General features: G+C 43.9%; 1 long non-coding RNA gene across 2 annotated transcripts in view; it reads right to left on the reverse strand.

The window, feature by feature from the left end:
- Positions 1–22730, reverse strand: part of LOC133766719 (uncharacterized) — a 434792-nt gene that overhangs the window by 193454 nt on the left and 218608 nt on the right. The gene's annotated exons all lie outside the window — the stretch shown is intronic.

Consider the following 22730-nt stretch of genomic DNA (forward strand, 5'->3'; position numbering starts at 1 on the left):
CAAGCCCACCGGCTGGGAACTTGGCCGCCATTATGTGGTACTGAGGTGGCTAAGAGGTGGGGTCTAGTGGAAGGTAGGGCATGGGGCACCAGCCTGGGAAAGGATTAATTCTGACCTTGCAGACTGGGTAGAGTTGGTTCTTGTGACAGAAAGATGTAATAAAAAGAGTAAGCCTGATCCCTGAAGCCACTTGTAGGCCGTCTTGCCAAGTAACTGCTCTCTTGCTCTCTCAATCTCTCTTCCCCCATCTCTTCTTCCCTCCCACCTTTTCTACCTCCTCCTCTCCCATGATGCCATCTGCCAAAGTGACAAAACCAGCAGGCCCTCACCAGAGTTAGAACAGATAGGGATGCCCGATCTTGGACTTCAACCTCCAAAACTGCAAGCTAAATAAAGCTCTCTTCTTTATACATTACTCCATCTCGGGAATGTTCTAGCAACAGAAAATTGACCAATGCAATCCTCGGATTAAGTATTATTAGATTCCTGGGGCCTGCACTGTGGTGCAGTGGGTTAACACCCTGGCCTGAAGCGCCAGCATCCCATATGGGCACCGGTTCTAGTCCCGGCTGCTCCTCTTCCAATCCAGCTCTCTGCTATGGCCTGGGAAAGCAGTGGAAGATAGCCCAAGTCCTTGGGTGCCTGCACCCGCATGGGAGACCCAGAGGAAGCTCCTGGCTCTTGGCTTCGGATCAGCACAGCTCCGGCCGTTGCAGCCAATTGGGGAGTGAACCATCAGATGGCAGACCTCTCTCTTTCTGCCTCTTCTCTCTCTGTGTAACTCTGACTTTCAAATAAATAAATAAATCTTTTTAAAAAAAGGTATTATTAGATTCCCACTCTTACTCATACCTCCATATAAAAGTTCTCACTATGAGGAGGGAAGCAAATATTAAAGATATGATGCTTCTAGATACATGTACCATGTACAGACTTGAGAGACGAAGCTCCCCACTTTTCTCCTCTCTCCTTTGCTGACAGTCCTCAAAGACAAGGTCTGATTCCAGGATGCTGGGCCATGGGGAAGGGAAATCTGGGCAATGAATGATCACTGTTTGCAATTCACTTCTGTCTCCTCCACCTTTCACGCAACTGGAACAATAACGCTGTGGACTGCCTCCCACAGGCCCAGAGCCCTGGACTTCTCAACATTCTTCTTTCCTTCTCTCTGTCCTGCAGCTAAGTAGTAAACTGGTCCAGAGAAGAGCAGTACTACACTTTGGATCATGAGTGACAAAAAGCAAGAGAGAAGCGACCAACCACCATGGGGCACTTCAGTTCTCACAGCTTCTGGATCTTCTGTCTTACTCCATCTTTCTTGCAACCTCTCTCCTGTCTCCCGGGGCTGGTGAGCCAAAGCACCACAAAATGTGTGCATAAAATAACAGAAATGCATTGCCTCACAGTTCTGGAGGCAGAAAAGCCCAAGACTGAGGCTCCGCAAACCTGGGACCTGGCAAGATCCAGGTTTCTTGCTAGCACCTTTTTACTATGTCCTCACATAAAAGAAGGGCACAGCTCCCTGGGATATCTTCTGTAATACAACTAGTCCCATTCAGGAAGTTTTACCCTCAGGACGATGTCACCTCCCAAAAGCATCACACCCTAAATCAGCACCCTGGGGGTTGTGACTTTAACATAGGAATTCGGGGGGGGGGGGGGAGGACAGGAACCTTCAGACCTAGCAAAAGTTGTGTAAGTACGTATCCTCCCCTTAATGGAACTGGCCCAAGACTGGAGCTCACGGCTGGACTGCTGCTCTGGAAAAACATGCTTCTCCTTCCCATCACAGGCTTCCAAGACAAAGGAGGCTCCTGCATGCTTAGAGTGGCACTCCTCTAAAAGCAAACAGTACCAGGAAGCAGACATGTTTCTCTCTCAAATGCAACAAACCACTTAACAATCCATTACTTTCTTTGCATTTTCAGCCCTATGTTTTTGCACACAGATCTGCTTCTTAATACACCTCTGAGAGATACAGTAAACATTATCTCAAAAATGAGAAAATAAGAATCAAAAGGCAAAGAAAAATGCATGAATCTGGAAAGCAATTTAGAAAGCAGACCAGAACTTCAGAATCTCTTCCCCCTCAAGAACCTCCGTGGCTCCCATATCCACTATCACATAGCCTGTGACAAGGGAGGGAATAGACATAGGGTTTCAGAACTATAAATAAATTAATTTTATTAGGTAATAGAGAAGGAGAGTGGAGGACAGATAATTCTCAAAGGATAAGCTAAAACCGAACAGCTGTCAGTGCCCCATGTGATCTGTATCAGCTAATAATTTCATCTTTTCAAGCCAGAGAAATAGTAACATGCATCAGCTCAGGAAATAACATAAAACCTGCAAACCCCTTCCAACTGGAAATAAAGAGTCATCATCATCACCAGCCCCAAAGTCACTGAGGGGCTCCACAATCACCCAGTCTGTGGGTAGAAAACTGCCATCCTTCACAAACTCAGTCTCTACCAAATCAATTTCCAAAGCAATCAACAGTAATACACTCAAAACAGAACGTATGAGAAATAATAAAGCCTGACAAAACTAATCACATCAGAGCAAACTCAAGCATGACCTTTTGAACAATACCATTTGTTTAGCTGACACTTCGTAAGATACGTAAGTTTTTAATAAAAGAACACAGGCCAGTGGTGACAGAAAGACAGTATATGAGCCTAATTTCTCAGTCCAGATCCCTAGTACGGCTTACAAAGCAATCGTGACTACACCTGAAACCACACAGATTCAATGTGAAGAATTTATCATACAAGTGATACAAATACTTTGAAATGCTGGTGCTGGATCCAGAAATCACCAAAGCAAACAGAAGTTTAGTAGAAACTGAAACACTTGCTGACTACAGCAAATATTCTCCAACGATCCTCCACCTGTCAAACTGCATTTCTCTCACTGGCTCTCCAGCACCAGTCTCCCGTCCTCTGAAACCTGTCCAAAGGCTGTAGCAAACAGTCAAGTATTTTATTCAAGTGTATGTTTATGTGCCTGCTTTTAATGGCATCTTCATCCTCTCTCTTCCATCTATCTGTCACAATCTTTTAGCATCAAGAGCATAACTGTTCCCAATATTTTGTAATATTTATGGGCTCCTGTGTCAACTCCACAACCAAACTTCTTGACCCAGAATCCCAGAGAAATTGATAAATGTCCCTGTTTTACCCAGAAAAAGGAAATATTCAGAAACTTAGGGAGCATCCCCAGGACCTGAGGACCCCCAGGTCTGTCTGATAGCAGTGCCTTTGCTCAGAACCTACCCAGCGTGCCGCATGCCATACCAGCCCACCTGTCCTCAGTGCTGCACTGGAAACAGCTATCATTCATCCAGGGCTGCTGACACGCATCTGCTAAACTGAAATAATTCCCACAGTAAAGAACAGCTGGGAGTCCTGAGAGATGCTGTGGGGTGTCATTATGCGTAAACACAAGGAAATAGATGTGAAAAGGAACAAGCAGACAGTAAAATAAGAGAGATGAAGTATGATGTCAGCTGGTCCTTGCTATTGATCATATTCTAGATCCGTTTCTGGGTTATTTTCCTATATTAACATGCTGACTCCACGATACCTCTATTTGTTTACATAAAGCAGGGATGTCAGTTTTCCATGTAACAGATTTCTACAAACCCTGTAACTTAAAGCAATACAAATATATCACTGTATGGTTTTACAGTTCAGAATTCTGGGACAAGTCTCACAGGGCAACAGTCAAGTGAAGGCAAGCCTCATCTTTTTCTGGGGACCCTAAGGAAAATCTGTCTCTGATTTTCCAGCTGCCAGAGGCCACCCCCATCCTCGGCTCTTAGCTACCTTCCTCTGACATAAAAGCCAGAAATTCTGGCCAAAGTCAGCCTTAGGCTGACCTCTTGGTTTTGTCTTTCAACTCACCCTTCCATGTCTGAAGACCCCTGTGATCACACTGGGCGGGACACTATCCAGGATATTCTCCCTGGATTCTGGTCAGTATTAGCAACCTTGATTCTCTCTTTCCAAGGGCACTAACATGTCCACAGGTTTGAGTGGCTAGGATGGCCTGTGGACATTTTTCACAGCCATAACTCTGCCTACTGATTCAGCCTTCTTTTTTTTTTTTTTTTTTTTTTTTTTTTGACAGGCAGAGTGGACAGTGAGAGAGAGAGACAGAGAGAAAGGTCTTCCTTTTGCCATTGGTTCACCCTCCAATGGCCGCCGCGGCTGGCACGCCGCGGCCGGCGCACTGCGCTGATCCGATGGCAGGAGCCAGGTGCTTCTCCTGGTCTCCCATGGGGTGCAGGGCCCAAGCACCTGGGCCATCCTCCACTGCACTCCCTGGCCACAGCAGAGAGCTGGCCTGGAAGAGGGGCAACCGGGACAGAATCCAGCTCCCCGACCGGGACTAGAACCCGGTGTGCCGGCGCCGCAAGGCGGAGGATTAGCCTAGTGAGCCGTGGCGCCGGCCTGATTCAGCCTTCTGATCCCCAGCACCCACATCTGTGCCGAGACTCTGCATCTCCAAACTCTCATTGTCTGATCTTTCTCAGGAACTCCTGCGGTAAAAATCTCAGGAGCTAGGGCTCACGTTGTGGTGCCGTGGGTTGAGGTACCGCCTACAGCGCCGGCATCCCATATGGGTGCTGGTTCAAGTCCTGGCTGCTCCTCTCCTGATCCAGCTCCCTGCTAATATGCTAGGGAAGGCGCCAGAAGATGGCCCAAGAGCTTGGGCCCCTGCACCCATGTGGGAGATTCCGGTGAAGTTCTTGGCTTCTGGCTTTGGCCTGGCCCAGCTCTGGCCTTGGCAGCCATTTAAGGAGTAAACTAGTGGATGGAAGACCTCTCTTTCTCTCTTTCTGTAACTCCACCTTTCAAATAAACACAATAAATCTTTAAAAAAGAAAAAAAAAACTTCATTAGCCAAATGGATTCATACAGGGAGAAATAAACCAGAAGTTGAAGAGTAAATGTACTAACAATGTTCATTGCTGGAAGTGTGCTTACTCCTTGTTCCTTTCTTTCTGTGTGCTCCGTAATTATTACCACAAGCACAAACAGCTTTTGTAATCAGAAAAAGTTATTAAAAAATAAAATGGGCTGAAGTGAGTGCCAAGAGAAGAATGTGAAGAACTGTAAAGAAGTAACAAGGGTAGCACTGCCAACAGCACTCAGAGGCAGAGGAAATGAAAAGCCCCAGCCGAGAGGGACTTTGCCAATGTGCACCGGGTGTTGTTAGCCAGTCCAGGTCAAGAGTGAGTCAAAGGGAAAAAACCAAGGGCTGGGGGTCAGTTATCTGATATTCACCTCGTCCTCACCATAACTCACCACATCAAGTGTGAATTAGGGGAGGGCAGTGCACTCAGAGGTGGTGAAAATCACAGGGAGATCTAAGAAAAGTGAAAGTCAGAGATCAGTAAAATGCCTAACTCAGATGTACTGAATGGAACAAGCACAGAGAACCAAATTCATGATTTCCTGAGTCATTTAGCTGCTTCTCTGGTCCTCGGCTTCCAGAACTATAAAATATCCACAGAAATGAGAAAAATACCCTGTGCCTCACATTAGCAAACTACAAAGACTCATCCTGGGGAAGGAAGGACGAACCTGCGACCAGCAAAGTGGCACCTGCAGTGGCCCAGGACGCCATTCAGTGTGCACAGCTTCAGGGAGGTGGAAGTCACAATGGCATCCGAGTAGCTTCAGAGGATAGATGACTTCTAAAGACATGAACGCTGAAGTGCCAAGAAGTGAATTACCTTGGGTCAAGTAACTCTACGATGAATGCTGGAGTTTGAGCCCTCCGGCCTCAGTTTTGCCTCTTTTCTCTTTCTATGTTGCCCCAATTAACAAGAGATGCAAAGCTTCAAGAGAACAGTAGAGCAGGGAGTGCAGCTCGATCCAGTGATACTCATAATTCAGTGTTTCTTCTGTGCTAGATGCTATTGTGAGCACTTAAATACAGTAATGTATTAAATCTTCCCACTATCCATGAAAATGATTGTCTTCATTTCTCTAGATGAGGAAAATGAGGAATCAGTAAGTTAAATAACACCCAAGATCCTACAGACAGTACGTGAACAAGCCAAGATTCAAATCCAGAATCTGTATTCACAGTTACTAAGGCGTATCGCTCATGAGCAGGTGTGTAAACACATACTACCAGACTGCACTGCCACCTCTGGAACACTGCTGACACCCACAACACAGGCATAAAGGGTCAGGTACACAACAAGTGCTCTTGAAATACGTAAGTCCAGAGAAGGCCTTGGAATGCAGTCATTTCCAATGGCGTGGGGAGGGGGGAAGCATGTGTACAGAGCAACTGAGTGGACATGAAAACCAAGGAGCGCCCAGACAAGGAAGGTTGAGAGACCAGGGAACTGGATGGATCCTTCCCAGATGGGGAGGAAGTGCTATTTTTGTGAGATGACCAGGAGGGCACGATGAAGGTGGGGCTACTAGGTAAGCCATTCCATGGTCACGTAGATGAGTCTACAAACAGCATGTTGTCCCTGAATCTTAATTATGTGAATAAACACACAAAACTGAGAGACAGTAACATCATTAGGAATAAACTAGACAAGCATGGTTCCTCAATAGTGATTATGGGAAACCAAAAGTTGTCAGTAGTTATGGAAATAAATACAAGCAAAAGAAGACTCAGTAATTCTAACCATTAACCTAACGCCCTTTTAGCAGACAGTCAGGTTGAGTTAACAGCTTTTATACTACGTCTAATTTTCAATTTCTGAGATGTCAGTCTGGGAGGCCTTGTTGGAAACCAATGAGGTAAGATCACTCTAGTAACTACTCCCAAATAATGGAAATTTCTAAATTAAAAAATGGTTTCTGTTCATTAGATGGAATGAGCTATATAGCAAAGGCGGCATTTGGGACAACGTATAGGAAAAGCTGATCACTCCAAATATTTAGAGAGCTTTTATGGGGTAAGTTTCTAGAGGCCTACAGATAATCTCACAAATATACTTGTGTTTAAAAAATAAATAAATAAAAAGGTATCACAGCTTCCCCACAAGCAACTCAGCTTATTGCACTGCATGCAAGACTCCCAATGGACAGAGACCCTCAGAGCTCTCAGTACTGCTCAGCGGGAAGGCTGCAGTCGGAGGAGCACTGTGCACTCTCTGTGTACTGCTGTCCCTTCTAGGTGAGCAGTAACAGGGACAGAGAGCCCATGGAAACACTATCATGGCAGTGAAAAATGAAATCCTCCAGGTGGTCACAACTTTTATTTTTTAAAGCTTTTATTTAATGAATGCATTTTTCATAGGTACAATTTTAGGAATAAAGTGATTCTTTCCCCCATACCCACCCTGCCACCCTGACTCCCATCTCACCTTCTACTCCCTCTCCCATCCCATTTTTCATTACGGTTCATTTTTAGTTTAACTTACTATACAGAGGAGCAACTCTATGCTAAGTAAAGATTTTAACAGTTTGCACCCACACACATACACAACATATAAAGCACATTTTGAGAACAAGTTTTGCAGTTAATTCTCATAGTACAACTTATTAAGGACAGAGGTCCTACATGGGGAGTAGATGCACAGTGACTCCTGTTGTTGATTTAACAACTGACACTCGTATTTATGAGGTCAGTGGTCACCGAGGCTCTTGTCGTGAGCTGCCAAGGCTATGGAGCCTCTTGAATCACAAACTTCTGAAGAACACCTGAAAAGACTGCTCTGTGATGCCTAAACGATGATGATGACAGTTGGTCCTGTGACTGCACACACGAATTAGCAAACGCAAGGAAGATAGCATGACCACTAGGTCCTTCCAGTTTTCAAGTTCGATAAGACCCTAGAATGTCTTGAGGAATATGTGTTTTCAATGTTTTCGAGAGAAGCCAAGGGTGAACAGGTAATGATGATGCTACAGTGAGTTATACTTTGCCCTTCCATCTCTTCTGTCCCACTGGCCAGTTCAGTTACACTTTGACTTCCTTCTGTATTTACCTCTCCTCCAAGATTTACATTCTGTCCAAAAGCCATTCTTCCATTGTATTCAACAGATTTGTGTTCATCTTTTACTGAATGAGTGCTACTGGGAAATGGAGCCAAAACAGTTAGCAAAAATGCCAACAATTCTGCCTTCATGGAGCTCACAGTTTAGAGGTAAGTCAGACACCCATGCAATAATCACACAAATAAATGGAAACTGCGATAACTGTTATGAATTAAACAACATCCCTAGAGAAATAACTGGGTAAAGAGGAGAACTGTCTTTCTGGGAGAGGGGATAGCATATGCAAAGGCCCTCCAGCAAGAGGTAGCACAATGCCATCAAACAACTGAAGCCTCAGAGCTGTGGGATGCACTGAGGATGGAGAGGCAGGCATGATCAAACCAAGCCAAGTAGAAGATTTTAGCTCTCATTATATGCAACAGAAAGGCGCTGAGGCAGAGCTTGGCAGAGAAGCTATAATATGAATCAGATTTGCATTTGGAAAGATCACTGTGGCTTCCCAACAGCAAACAAATTAGTGGAGACTGAATAATGACAGAACCGAAGTGGTGCATAAGCAGAGCCTAAGGGGTACCTGAACCCCCATGATAGCATGTGTACACAAAGTGTCTGGGCAGGGTCATGGAAGGCATCCTCCTAATCCATGGTGGGCATGTGAGCAGAGCACTGACTCCATGGTGGGGACTCAGACACACACTGGCTAAAAGCACAGGCTCTCAAGCCACGCTCCCTGAATCAGAAGCTCAGGATATGCCACTGTGCACTCCTGCACAAATCCTGCAATCTCTGTCTCAGTTTTCTCATCTATAAAACAGGAGGAACAACGTGAGTTCCAAAATGATCAGGGCCAGATATTTCTCTGAAGTTCAGAACTCCTAGGATTTCTAAAAGGTATGAGGTTATATTAAATATCCTATAACACTGCCAACAGAATCTTGGGCAGAACTGCATAATTACATGTATTAATTTGTTTTGAAGTAAAATATATGGCATTAACACAGTATGGGACAAATATAGGAAGTAGATTCATGTCAACTAGGATCAACTTTTTTTTTTAATTTTATTTAATGAATATAAATTTCCAAAGTACAACTTATGGATTACAATGGCTCCCCCCCCCCCCATAACTTCCCTCCCACCCGCAACCCTCCCCTTTCCCGCTCCCTCTCCCCTTCCATTGGTTTTTGTTTTTGACAGGCAGAGTGGACAGTAAGAGAGAGAGACAGAGAGAAAGGTCTTCCTTTTCCATTGGTTCACCCTCCAGTAGCTGCTACAGCCGGTGCACTGCGCTGATCCAAAGCCAGGAGCCAGGTGCTTCTCCTGGTCTCCCATGCGGGTGTAGGGCCCAAGCACTTGGACCATCCTCCACTGCCCTCCCGGGCCACAGCAGAGAGCTGGACTGGAAGAGGAGCAACCAGGACAGAATCCGGCACTCCGACAGGGACTAGAACCTGGGGTGCTGGCGTCGCAGGCGGAGGATTAGCTTATTGAGCCACAGCATCGGCCAACTTTTTTTTTTTTTTTAACTTTTACAATCAAATGCATTTGTACCAACTTTCAAAAAATTACATTTCTTCAGAATCTTCTGAAATTCAGAATTGCAAATAAAGGGCCCAAGGGACTACAGACCTGTAGTAACTTTCTCCTGTGGTTTATGCAGAACCAATCATTTTTTGTAAGCCCTTGTAAGGATGCCTGGCCTTGGCCGGCGCCGTGGCTCATTAGGCTAATCCTCCACCTTGCGGCGCTGGCACACCAGGTTCTAGTCCTGGTCGGGGCACTGGATTCTGTCCTGGTTGCCCCTCTTCCAGGCCAGCTCTCTGCTGTGGCCAGGGAGTGCAGTGGAGGATGGCCCAGGTGCTTGGGCCCTGCACCCCATGGGAGACCAGGAGAAGCACCTGGCTCCTGCCATTGGATCAGCACGGTGCGCTGGTCGCAACGCGCCAACCACGGCAGCCATTGGAGGGTGAACCAACGGCAAAGGAAGACCTTTCTCTCTGACTCTCTCTCTCACTGTCCACTCTGCCTGTCAAAAAAAAAAAAAAAAAAAAAGGATGCCTGGCCTACTGTCAATGCTATAGAAGCATGCATTAAATAAATAAAGCTCTTACATACCAAACTAGCTGGCTGCATGAATTTAGGAATAATTAATCAGTAAAGTTCAAGGGAAGATAGCATGAATTCTAGGTCCTTCCAGTTTTCAAGTTCGATAAGACCCTAAAATGTCTTGAGGAATATCTGTTTTCAACATTTTCTGGAGAAGCCAAAGGGTGAACAAGTAATGATGATGTATAGTGAGTGAGTTTACACTTTGCCCTTCCATCTCTTAAGTCCCACTGGCTAGTTCAGCTACACTCAGACCTCATTCTGTATTTACTCTCCTCCAACACCATCTCACCCCTCCTCCTAGACCTCAGCCTGAACCTTCCCTCCCTCACAGCACCATTCCCAGCAGTTCAGCCAGCTCCTAAGCTCCATAATCACCAACATGAATCAGTCAGTTCTCAGAAAGACAGAGCTCCTGGGCCCAGCAAAACTCTTGCCTAGAAGCTGGAAGCAAACAGCTATTCCCACTGCGACTGCCTTTAAGTGTATTGAGCAAAGAGCCACAGTTACCAACAGGGAGTCTACCATAGAGTCACAAACTCAAGTGTTCAAAATCTTGGTTCCTTTCTAAGATATATCTGGATAATAATAATAGAACCTGTTATGCCATCTTCATTCAGATACTGAGAGAATCACAAAGATGGCAAGTAAAAGTTTCTCTACCAGGTGTGACTTGGTGTCAGTGTCATCGGGAGCCTCACAGCTGATGTTCTGGTTGTAAAGAAATATGTCCTGGTAATGGGTAGTTCTTGCAGAAAAGGAAAAATATGTATCTCCAATGTTTTATTAAAGAAGTAAACAGGCCGGCGCCGCAGCTCAATAGGCTAATCCTCCGCCTTGCGGCACCGGCACACTGGGTTCTAGTCCCGGTCAGGGCTCCGGATTCTGTCCCGGTTGCCCCTCCTCCAGTCTAGCTCTCTGCTGTGGCCCGGGAGTGCAGTGGAGGATGGCCCAAGTGCTTTGGCCCTGCACCCGCATGGGAGACCAGGAGAAGCACCTGGCTCCTGCCTTCGGATCAGTGTGGTACGCTGGTCACAGCGCGCTAGCCGTGGCGGCCATTGGAGGGTGAACCAACGGCAAAAAGGAAGACCTTTCTCTCTGTCTCTCTCTCTCTTACTGTCCACTCTGCCTGTCAAAAAACAAACAAACAAACAAACAAAAAACAGAAATAAACAAACGTCTACTGAGACTTTACCATATGCCTGTCACTATTCCAGACACTTTTATGGGTACAGACATTAGGACATTCAATCTGATTTGCTTTTGTAGACAATGTCATCAATACTTTACTCAATCACTAAGCCTTTTTTGGCCTTTATTTCATAATGGATACAGCCTGATAAAAGTCAAGTGTGCTCATGACGGATTATTAGCTGACAAATAATAACCCTTAAATCAGCACAATACTTGACATTCGATAAAGGGCTCGTTCACTCATTGTTACACCTGACTGTCCTAACAAGATAAAAATCATTAGCCCCAGTGACAGAGAAGGAAACTGAGGCTGGGATAATGGCCTGGCAAGTGGGAACCGAGAAGAGTCCATGTCAAGAGCAGATGGCGCGCTCGCAGCCACTGTGCTCTACACTACCTCCACAGTCCAGAAGGACTACGCTGCAGCTAGACTGTTAATGAACACAAGCTAAATTGCTTTGCTCAGGTAATTTCTTCAAACGCATGCATTTGGAAGGAAAATGAAATGACATGGGACACAACAAGAAGTGGTGAGCATCATTAAACTAGTGTAGTACATTTAAAGAGCTACCCTAATGATTACTCACCACATGGACCTAGAGAGCAAGACTTGCACCCTGGCACAATGTTCCCCTCACCCCGACTAGGCCTCCTAATAATCCCGATTTGTGCTTTGAAAAATTTGGCAGCAGAAGGAAAATCAACTCCTGTTTGCCTTGCCATTTCCTTCCTCATGTCAGAGGTGCTATAGAAAGCCACTGGCAGACTGAATAATTCCTCCACATTCCAAGATGCTTTCTTCCATTGCTTTTTACTTTTTTTCTATAATAAGAGGAGCAATTACCTTTTCATCTACTCATTGTGATGTCCATGCTTCATTGGGCTAGAAAGAAGAGGAAATGGGAATGGGAAATCTAAAACCAAAGACCAAGAGCCTGCAGAAGATGTGCAAATGTTTTAACTCAATGAGATTTGCATGGAAATCTGCAGTTAAAGCCTACTCCATTTCTGAGAAAAACTTAATTGTGTCTGACTATAGCAAGAAAATTCTTTTTCAGTAATACTTCTAAGGCTTGGGGAATCTAACAAACTATATCTTGCATTTATATATTGAATTACACTTAACAAAACATGCCCTATCTCACTTATTTCCTAAAGCACTGCTAATTCTTTAAGCAATCATTAGAACTTGGAATTTAAAGGGACGGGGGGGGGGGATTATCATTTTGACTGCCTACCAAGTGCTAGTCACTGCACGGAGTGATCTGCATTCATTGTCTCCAGTCCTCATAACAACCCACGAGGGCAGCACCTCAGTCTGGGCCCCAGCAGAGTTTAAAGGGTTGTAGCAGTCACCCGAGGCCACCAACAGCACTCAGGAACTCCCAGAGGGCACTAAATGTAAACAGCAGCCTTGGCTTTCAGAATCAGACAACCTTTGTGATGAGGTAAGAAAAGCTAGAGGGAATAGATACTGGAACACACAGTGCCCCTGCCCTCTGATCTACTGCTATGGCTCCTCCCTCCACTGATGAATCACAACTGTACCTGTATGTCAAGGGATCCACTGATACAATGCACCAGCGTGACCCTCCTGGGACACACAGTGGGGTGGAGAAGGGTGAAAAGTGGATCTGGAGGGAAGACAAGATATTAAACTCCATCTATCCTTCCTTAACTCCCCTCACCATCATCAATGCTTATCTCCAATCAACTGAAAAAAAAATGCCAAGTCAGGATCAGATGGTGTCAATCAGTCATCTTCCCAATTGAAATACTAAAACTTGAGCAACCACCATCTTTTCATAAAAGATTAACAAGGAGGTAGGGATAACCAGTTAATATAAAATATAACTGTTACAGTTCCTGCAGCTTTTGCATGAGCATAAAGCCTAAATTCAAAAGCATAGCGACCAACCTCTCTCCACTGCTGACCCATGTTCTGCCATCCTTTGCCTGCCTCTCCACTCCATGGTGTTCTTTGCTGATAAAGGGACCCCAGTCTTTGGAGGTTTTGTCTTTGCTGGGCCGCTGCAGTTGGTTGACCAGAACCGCTGATAGAGCACTAAGACATCTGAGACTCCATTCTCTGAGTCCCAGACGTAGTGCTCTTTGCCCCCACTGGCCAGCAATCATTTTCCCTGGCAATCCGGACAAATCACCCCACTGAGTACAATGACTCCTTCATTGTATGGTGGCTCAGCGACATGAGCAGCTCAAATTTCAGTTCCCAAACCAGTGGGACTTGGATGGTACCTCTTTTAGAAGCTTGCTTTCTGAGCATCAGGATCCCCAGTTCTTCCAAACAGATCATCTGCTGCAGTTGTCACACAGATCAATCCCAGCTCCACCTCTGCTTCCTGGATCTGGCATTCTGGCTGTAGGGGATGGTACTATTTCCTGACAACTGGTTTTAAGGCATATGTACCTATACTCAAGAAGTTAAATGAGTTGGTTGACCTCAGTAAGTCAACCCTTCATTATAAATGGAGCTGCTATTCAGACCCTTTCCTCAAGAAATGTATCATGACATGGGGAAAAAGAATATGGGAAATAAGACACCTAATTACAAAAGGAAGTTGATGGCAGGTCAAGGGCAAATGAAGGTGGGCTCTGCAGAAATCTGTGAGTGATCATCAGTGCGGGCTGGCACAAGCTGCCAGGGACTACCGCGTGGCACAAATCCTATTAAAGGCCTAGATTTCAGAGACCACTACATGGCCTGAATTCTGCAGAAGGTATGCTTGGCTGGATTGCAAAGGTTACCTTAATAATGACAAAGGTCAGTTGACGTGTATGCCGAAGCAGCCGAGGAAATGCTGTGGATTCCAGCCACTGAAACTCCCTATTGTTCCCGGTTCGCTGTGTTTAAACTTCCATCACAAGATCCCGTTTTCACAAAACTCCACATTTTTTTATGATTAATCAATTACATCACCATTGATAATGAAAAGTAGGAGGAACCAGACATTGGGGCCTCTGGTCACAGAGTGCCCCCGGTTTCCCCACACTAAAATCTTTCATCTGAGTCTGCTCTTTATCTTATGCGAAGCCATTCGTCTTAGTGCTGACCTGACACCCAGCCGTCTTGGATGCAGCAACAACCAGTCTTCCCAGGTGGCAGCACCCATGAGATCAGTGCTGGGGTCATCCCGTTCCTACAGGTGGGGTTCAAAGCCATAGCAGCAGCCAGCAGCTGGATCCAGAAGCATGTCTCTGGAGTTGGTGTGAGTTCCCTTCTAGCTGCTGAAGGAGTCCCCACAGAGGCGTCCACATCCAGCAGGTAATGTTCTGGCCAGACACCATCTCCTGATGCTCGACATGGTGCAGAGAGAACGGCCTCCCTGGGTGACGCTCCTTAGCACCTGTACTCAGAGAAGTTCTGCCTGTGCAGATGAACGCACCCGTCTGCCTCCGCTGAGGCGGACCCCTAAGAACAGGTTCCTGTCACAGTGTGTAGTCGTGGTCTGGCACAGTCCCTAGCACACAGTAAACTGACAGCTGAGTCCTTTACTTGGTGCCTCTCACTTCCGTCACACGTCTCCCAGAAGCTGAAAGCCAGGGGTGGTAGTTAACAGAGAGCCTCTGGAGCCAGACAGGCCTCCTGTGCTCACTTCCGCCACTGATTAATTTGACCATGGCCTAATTATTTCACCTCAATTTCTTCAGAAATAAAATGTGGGGGGCCACATCTTCTGTCAGAGGGTTATAGCTAACAAATTGGATAATACGGGATTTTTATGTATCAATTTGGCTAGCCAGTAATTCAATCAAACATGACCAGTGTTGCTTCAAAGGTATTTTTCCAGCTGTAGCTCAAACATACCCTACAGGGTTAAGATACAAGGACTAACTGAAACCTCTGAGCTTAAGGATATATTTTTCTTTGTCTAAAATCCTCCTTAAGGGTGCCTACACCTTTCTTTCAAACAACAGAAAAACTATGTAAGTAAATGTTGATAAAGCAAATATGGGAAAATATTAACATTTAGGAAACCTGTAAAGGATATATGTAACTTCTCTTCACTACTTTGAAAAGTTCCTATGTATGAAATCATTTAAAAATAAAAAGGTGAGGCCGGCGCCATGGCTTAACAGGCTAATCCTCCACCTTGCGGCGCCGGCACACTGGATTCTGTCCTGGTTGCCCCTCTTCCAGGCCAGCTCTCTGCTATGGCCCGGGAAGGCAGTGGAGGATGGCCCAAGTCCTTGGGCCCTGCACCCGCATGGGAGACCAGGAGGAAGCACCTGGCTCCTGGCTTCGGATCAGCACGATGCGCTGGCCGCAGCGGCCACTGGAGGGTGAACCAACGGCAAAAAGGAAGACCTTTCTCTCTGTCTCTCTCTCTCACTATCCACTCTGCCTGTCAAAAAAAAAAAAAGAAAGAAAGAAAGAAAGGAAGAAAGAAAGAAAACACCAAACTTTAAAAAAAATAAAAATAAAAAGGTGAAAATGTTTTAATAACAAGGTTTATTACAATTAAATTAAGGTTTTTCCAACAGACTTACCCTGGTGACAACCAAAGTCCTAAGGCCAGTATTGCTAGAGTCAGAGATTAGTATAAGGCACCCACTAGTAACTATTTAGCTTTCGAATGCTATTCAGTAGCCACTCAGTCAGTCATATTTTAACTGTGTGATGTGTCTCCACATGCTATTGTTAAATGAAACTTCAAAAGCAGAAAAATGTTATACCCTATTTGGAGAGATTGGAGAGAGAATGGGTATGACTATACTAGGGAAAAAGAAAAAAGGGAAAATGAGAGCCTTTAGGAAAATGTTAGAGGTGAGTTAAGTCAGTTTATTCTAGATGACAAAATCGATGTCCGTTTGGATTCTCTTTCTGTGCGAGCACCAACCAGCAGATAAAAGGCCAGACAGGTGCAGGGCCTGGAAGGGATCCATATATTTAAAAGTTTCTCCTCCAGCTACACTGCAAAAACATTTATTTAAACGTAACTAAATGTCTCCTGGGTCTAGAATACTAGAGACAGTGGCAGGCCCCTCTGTTGGATGGCAGTGCGCCCTGTGGATAAACGTGCCCAGACAGAAAAGGCAGGAATCCCGGGCCATCTGCTGGGGTACAGCCTTGTTCACACACCTCACTGATGATTACAAGACAGCAAATTTGCACTGTGTTGGACGGTACACATGTGGAACCTCAAAGTCCATCTACCCTGTAAACTTTCCATTTGAGCTATTATCCTGTCCTTTTGCCAAGAGACAGACTACTAAAGAACTCACTGGAATATGAAGGCTGCAGAAGTTCAGCAATCAAAGCCTGAAACCTGATTGCTAGTGCTCAATATCATTGTGGGGAGTTCCATTTAAGCTTATGAGGACACATCCACAGAACACAGCACCGAATCACTGTCAGCAGGGCGTCTGCGCCCTGTAGCCTAGGGCCACTGTGAGATGCTAGAAGCACAGAAAAATCCATAAGCCTTCTTACTTCACCCACTCCCCAGTCATCTGCTATCACTGGCTTCCTCGTGCCTTCTGCTCCACGCACAGCACATTCCATCCAGAATCAGGGTCTTACAGAACCTACATCTCTGACTTCTTTATTTTAAAAAGTGCTCTATGATTGTCTACCAAGTATGTGCAACACCTTGTTCCACACTCTGAAAAGATATGTTAGACCCCAGTGCTACCCCCACTTCTTATTCCTTATGACTCTGCTAGTGAAGTCCAGGAGAATAGCCACGGATGTTTTCAAGTCACAAGACCCAACAGGTTGACTACAGAAGCATACACACAGGAGCAGCTGTTTCCAGAAATGCCATTTACCAAACAGAAAATGACAGTTAGCAAGGACCAGCTCCGGGTTCTACGCACATGTGCTGCTGCTCCCCCACTCAACAGTAATTGCAGACAATGGAATCACATCTTCCAGGATGAAACAAACCACCTCTGCTATAGATAATCTGCTTGGGAAGCTGTGTATAAAACTCTCCCAGACACAATTCCCTAAAAAAGTACACTCAAAAATTATGTGACCAGTAAGAAATTAACTTCTCCAGAATCAAGGCAAAGAGATGAAACAAAGGGAAATCTAGAGGAAGAAATGGAAGACTTAAGTTTCTTCCTATGTCTGGCACTTAGGACAAGGTATGGTCTTTGATTGATGGTGCAGCTTTCAAGCTCAATTGGCAACACTACTCAGTAAACTGGGAACAGGACCAGCTCACCCTTGTCATGTGAGAAGGCCACTACTTTACTGATTGGTAAATAATACTTGTTGATTTTCCTTGTACCTTGCAAAAGCCTATGGTTATGATACTTAGAATTTACAAAGACATACTGAGAGGTACTTGTTTAAAGATGAGGAGAGGGTGGCCATTGCTGTGGTATAGCGGGTAAAGCCACTGCCTGCAGTCCCGGCATCCCCTATGGGCACCAGTTCGTGTCTCGGCTGCTCCATTTCCAATCCAGCTCTCTGCTATGGTCTGGGAAAGCAGTGGAAGACGGCCCAAGTCCATGGGCCCCTGTACCCGTGTGGGAAACTCAGAAGCTCCTGGCTGCTGGCTTTGGATTGGCTAAGCTCCAGCCATTGTGGCCATTTGGGGAGTGAACCAGTGGATGGAAGATCGCTCTCTTTCTCTCTGCCTCTCTGTAACTCTGCCTTTCAAATAAATAAATCTTTTAAAATAAATCTGAGGAGAGGATCTTTATCCTTCAGAAATGTCAATTTCACATCTTTTCCCATTTTCTATGTAGCAGGTAAAGTATAAAAAAGACCATCTTGAATCTTCAAGTTACTACAAGTCAATGAAATATAAATTTTATATGTCCTAATTCATTCATTAAAGAAATAGACATTGCCCAGGCATTCTTTTTTTTAACTTTTATTTAATGAATATAAATTTCCAGTGTACAGCTTATGGATTACAATGGCTTCCCCCTCCCATAACTTCCCTCCCACCTGCAACCCTCCCCTCTCCCGATCCCTCTCCCCTTCCATTCACATCAAGATTCATTTTCAATTCTCTTTATATACAGAAGATCAATTTAGTATAAAGATTTCAACAGTTTGCACCCACATAGAAACACAAAGTGAAACATACTGTTTGAGTACTAGTTATAGCATTAAATCACAATGGACAGCACATTAAGGACAGAGATCCCACATGAGGAGCAAGTGCACAGTGACTCCTGTTGTTGACCCAACAAATTGACACTCTAGTTTATGGCGCCAGTAACCACCCTAGGCTGTCGTCATGAGTTGCCAAGGCTATGGAAGCCTTCCAAGTTTGCCGACTCTGATCATATTTAGACAAGGTCATAAAAGACAGGGTGAGGATAGTAACCATTGATCCTAAGAGTGGCATTTACCAGGTTTGAACAATTATACAGCATTAAGTGGGAAAGAGGACCATCAGTACACACAGGTTGGGAGTAGAGCCATTGGTGGTAGAGTAGAGGTTATGATTACAAAAGAATGAGGCCCAAGTGTGCTAGACAGGGTCTAGAACAAAGGACAGAGTCATTATTAGAGGAGCTAAGAAAGGTGCTGTCTAAGCTACAATTAAGTTTTCTGATTTAGAGGCAAATAGAACCTGATAGAAGGGGCTTGATAATAATCTGGTGGGCTTTAGGCCTTGTAAGTTAAAAGGCCCAGACCTACCTATCTCTTCACATGGGGTATATCCTAAGGGAGGTGTGAACCTCCTGGGGGAAGGCACTCTGTTGACTTTCATTACTTGGCTGGCCTGGGAGGAGAGCTGGCCAGGTAAAGGCAGGGGGCATCTCTAATAAGAAATTTACAGTTCTGCCTGCAATGTTGCTGACCCTACTTGACCATCCCCTCAGCTGCAGTGGTCACTTTGGAAGTTGGGCTGAGTGAAGGGCTTTTCAGCTTAGAGCCAATAAGATCTGTGGCTCTGACCTGGGCATCCTTCGACTCCAGGGCAGGTCCATTTCCAGTGATCCAACTCTTGGAAGAGCTGCCAGGGCTCTTCACAAGCTGACTTCTGCTGAAGCCCAGGCTTACCACATTGAAAGCCACTGCAGTGGACTGGCCTGTTGGGTCTCCTTGAGGGCAGATCACTGTCCAGATCAGCCATTAATAGGCCTGCCACCCATTGCTTCTGATGCCTAGCTTTCTTTTCCTCCTGGTTTGTGTTAAAGCATACCAGAGGATGCAAGTCAAGGGAGTGCCCGTGTCCCATCTCTAATCTTCAGTGGCCTGAACTACAAGTCTATAGTCACAGGCATGTTCTGTAGTAGTTTTTCTAAGGTAGACAATGCCCATGAGGAAAATTATATTCTCACTTTAAAACTTTCTTTCCCTTTGGTCTGAAAGGGAGGCTTTTTCTACTTACTGTATACTTCGCTGATGGCGAAGTGAATCTAGCTATGAGATTATTATTTAAGTTCTTATTTTGGCTATGCTATTACAGAAAAATGTTAGCCATCTCTTTTTTAAGGTCTAAAGATTAAATTGTGCGTCCTACAGATTCCTTCATAATAGAATTAGTTTCCTACCTTGAAGAGAATAGAGAAATGAAAGAACAAGTTGGGCTTAGAATAGAGAAATGAGGGAACAAGTCCTAGATCGCTTGCTGACAATAGCAATATCACATGAATACTTAGCAAACAGTTTCAACCATTAGATAACAACTTAAGAAAAAATTTACCAGAAGGTCCAATGCCTTCTATAAATTTTAAGAATCATGTATTTGAAAACACCTCTTAAATATCTAACATGGTGTAGTTTGTTTAACCAGTAAACTTAAGCACAACCATCTAAAATGTTTTTAGTTTCTTTCTACCAACAAGTTTAAAACATATGATACACAGATTCAGGTCACACAAATTAAAATGTATCTTTGATTGATTTTAGCAGCTTAAATTTATGGACAATCTATGAGCCATTTAAAATAAAACTCTTAATAAAATTTCCCCATGTGGACATACAATATGTACACACATATAACATAGCATAGTAGACCAATATAGCAATTTTAATAATAGCTTTTAAAATCTTTAACTCTTTTTGTAGATTGCCAATTGATTTGAATTGCTTTTTGTTTTTAGTAACCTCAGTTAACCATACTTTCAGTTGGTACTGTTAATACATTATTGGCTTCATCTGTTTACAGAGCCATCCCAAAGTACTGAATACAATAGAAGTGGCTGGAAAAATTCCATAGGAACCTATAGGAGGACAGCTAAACACAGAACCAACAACACTTTAGTTTTATGAGCAGCAAATCATATATAACTGTGGATGACAAAAGACTTTAAGTCGCCATGTTTAAAGTTATAAACTCATCAGTCAACAAGAGGCACTTGCTTACTTCACAGTATTTTTGAAAGCACCTATAGGATTTTACAATTATTTAACCCTTTAGGCCTCTGGGGCTTTCTCATTAAGATAACTATCATGTCTAGTAACACAAAATCATTAGACTTTTTAATTCTCAAACATTTGTATTAATAGCATTTTCCATTATAGAAACTTAAAGTTTGGTACCAAATCACATCTTGACAGTACTTCTAATATAATCCAAATAGCCTGATTAGTCGGTGTCTCAATAAGATGAGAGACATAGGTCCTTCGATTTTTTCAGTTGGGCCCAAACTGGAAAAACCAAAGTCCAGGATTTACTGGAAATTTTAGAGACCAGATTGTTTGAAACTTTGATTTTTTGAATGCCTGTCAAGAATGCCAAGAAGGCTCAAAATCCAAAATATCTGCTTGAAATAAGATTCCTTAAAATCATGACATAATATAGACCAAATTTGATCATTGTCACAGGTGATTATTCAAATCTTTGAAAATAAGCACATATTTAAATAACCCATAGCTCTTAATAAAAATTCAGCTGTTTTTGAACAATTAGAATTTAACAGACATCAAGAGAACATAGTAGATTACTTTAACACATTGCTTTAACAGGGCATCAGAGTTTAATTCTATGTCAAAGAGAAATTGAGCTTCCTGTGATCTTTTGCTTGAGGTTTCCTTCCTTTACCTTCTTTCATATTGGTGACCATGTTTCTGTGTTTCTGTGTGTAAGACATCTTTAAGCATCTTTTGCAGGGCAGGACGAGTGGCAACAAATTCTTTCAGTTTCTGTTTGCTATGAAAAGTCTTAATTTCACCTTCATTCACAAATGAGAGCTTTGCAGGATATAATATTCTGGGCTGGCAGTTTTTCTCTCTTAGTACCTGGGCTATGTCTAGCCATTCCCTTCTAGCTTGTAGGGTTTCTGATGAGAAGTCTGCTGTGAGTCTAATTGGAGATCCTCTGAGAGTAATCTGACGTTTCTCTCTTGCACATTTTAGAATCTTTTCTTTATGTTTCACTGTGGTGAGTTTGATTACAACATGTCGTGGTGAGGATCTCTTTTGGTCATGTTTATTAGTTGTTCTATAAGCTTCCTGTACTAAGATGCCTCTGTCCTTCTCCAAACCTGGGAAATTTTCTGCTAGTATCTCACTGAAAATGCCTTCTAATCCTTTCTCCCTCTCCATGCCTTCAGGAACTCCTAGAACCCGAATGTTGGGTTTTTTAATAGTATCCTGTAGATTCCCGACAATATTTTTTAGGTTTCTAATTTCTTCTTCTTTTCTTTGGTTTGCCTGTTTCCTTTCCTGTTCTCTGTCTTCTAAGTCTGATATTCTCTCTTCTGCTTTGCCCATTCTGTTTTTAAGGCTCTCTAATGTGTTTGTGATTTGATCTATTGAATTCTTCATTTCATTATGATTTCTCGTCACTATCACAGTTTCTTGTTCTACTAGTTGTTTCATTTCATTTTGATTCCTCCTTAATATTTCACTTTCACGAGAGAGATTTTCTATCTTGTCCATGAAGGATTTCTGTAGTTCAAGAATTTGTTTTTGAGCACTTCTTAATGTTCTTATCAATTTTTTGAGATCCGCTTCTTGCATTTCTTCTATCTCATCATCTTCATAATCTTGAATTGGGGTGTCTTTTTCATTTGTTGGTGTCATAGTGTCTTCCTTGTTCTTGTTACCTCGGTTTTTGCGTTTGTTGTTTGGCATGTTGGAGATATTTGGTTTCTTCACTGTGGTGTTTTTTCTTGTTACACTATGGCTCTATATTAAGTGGACTGTCTGCTTTCGGTGGAGCCTTAGAGGCTTGAGATGGGTGTGGCCTGAGAGCTGTGTTTGGTTCCTCAGGGTTGAGGGTGTGTCAAAGATGACACTCCCAGGTTAGGCGTGGTAAATGTCTCTTTCTTTCTTTCTTTTTTTGATTCAAAAGGGAAGTAATTCCGCACAGCTGAAGGTAATTGGAGGTAGTTAGGCAAATGATATACCCACAGGAGCCAGAGATTGGAAGCTCTTTCCCAAGGACCACACAGGGAATCTCTGCTGCCCTCAGTGTGGGCTCCAATTCTCCTGTAGTCTCCCACTGGATTGCCAAGTTAGATGCTAATCTCCTGTTATTTCACCCCTCCCCCCAGAGTCAGGTTTTTCTG

The sequence above is a fragment of the Lepus europaeus genome, chromosome 9 (assembly GCF_033115175.1).
Source record: "Lepus europaeus isolate LE1 chromosome 9, mLepTim1.pri, whole genome shotgun sequence".
Taxonomy (NCBI): Eukaryota; Metazoa; Chordata; class Mammalia; order Lagomorpha; family Leporidae; genus Lepus; species Lepus europaeus.